Source organism: Trichechus manatus, unplaced genomic scaffold (genome assembly GCF_000243295.1).
Source record: "Trichechus manatus latirostris isolate Lorelei unplaced genomic scaffold, TriManLat1.0 scaffold00075, whole genome shotgun sequence".
Lineage (NCBI taxonomy): Eukaryota > Metazoa > Chordata > Mammalia > Sirenia > Trichechidae > Trichechus > Trichechus manatus.
In genome coordinates, this window is record NW_004444011.1 from 869,386 (window position 1) to 870,912 (window position 1,527).

Consider the following 1,527-nt stretch of genomic DNA (forward strand, 5'->3'; position numbering starts at 1 on the left):
AAATAAAAAGCAAGAAAAATATAAAGACTCAGCAAATACAAAATCAACAACAATGAAAAAGATGAAAAGAAAATGCATAAAGAAAAATGACTCAGCACAGAAAATTAAGTGGAATGAAGAAACTGTCAACAACACACAAAAAAAGACATCAAAATGACAGCACCGAACTCTTACCTATCAGTAATCATACCGAATGTAAATGGACTAAACGCACCAATAAAGAGACAGAATGAGTAAAAAAACGCGATCCGTCTATATGCTGCCTACAAGAGACACACCTTAGACTTAAAGACACAGAGAAACTAAAACTCAAAGGATGGAAAAAAATATTTCAAGCAAACAAAACTCAAAAAAGAGCAGGAGTGGCAATATTAATCTCCGACAAAATAGACTTTAAAGTAAAATCCACCACAAAGGATAAGGAGGGACACTATATAATGATTAAAGGATCAATACACCAGGAGGACATAACTATAATAAATATTTATGCATCCAACAACAGGGCTCCAAAATACATAAAACAAACTCTAACAGCATTGAAAAGAGAGATAGCTCCACAATAATAGTAGGAGATTTCAACACACCACTTTCAGTGAAGGACAGAACATCCAGAAAGAAGCTCAGTAAAGACACGGAAGATCTAAATGCTACCATCAACTAACCTGATCTCATATACATGTACTGACCGTTACACCCAACAGCAGCCAAGTATACTTTCTCTTCCAATGCACATGGAACATTCTCCAGAATAGACCACGTATTAGACCATAAAGGAAGCCTTAACAAAATCCAAAGCATCGAAATTTTGCAAAGCATCTTTTCTGACCGTAAAGCCATTAAATTATAAATCAATAACAGAAAAAGCAAGGAAAAAAATCAAACACATGGAAACTGAACAACACCTTGCTCAAAAACTACTGGGTTGAAGAAATTAAGGAAAGAATAAAGAAATTCATAGAATCAAACGAAAATGAAAACACATCCTACCAGAACCTTTGGGACACAGCAACAGCAGTGCTCAGAGGTGAGTTTATATCAATAAATGCACACATCCAAAAAAAAGAAAGGGCCAAAATCCAAACATTAACCCTACAACTGGAAGAAGTAGAAAGAGGGCAGCAAAAGAAGCCCTTGGGTACCAGAAGAAAGGAAATAATAAGAATTGGAGCAGAATTAAATGAAATAGAGAATAGAAAAACAATTGAAAGAGTTAACAAGATCTGTTTCTTTGAAAAGATCAACAAAATTGATAATCCATTGGCCAAACTGACAAAAAAGAAAAACAGGAGAGGAAGCAGATAAACCGTATAAGAAATGAGATGGGTGATATCACAACAGACCCAAGTGAAGTTAAAAGAATCATAAGGGAATACTATGAAAAATTGTACTCTAACAAATTTGAAATTCTAGAGGAAATGGAAATTTCTAGAAACACACTACCTACCTAAACTAATACAAACAGAGGTAGAACAACTAAATAATCCTATAACAAAAAAAGAGATAGAAAACGTAATTTAAAAACTCCCA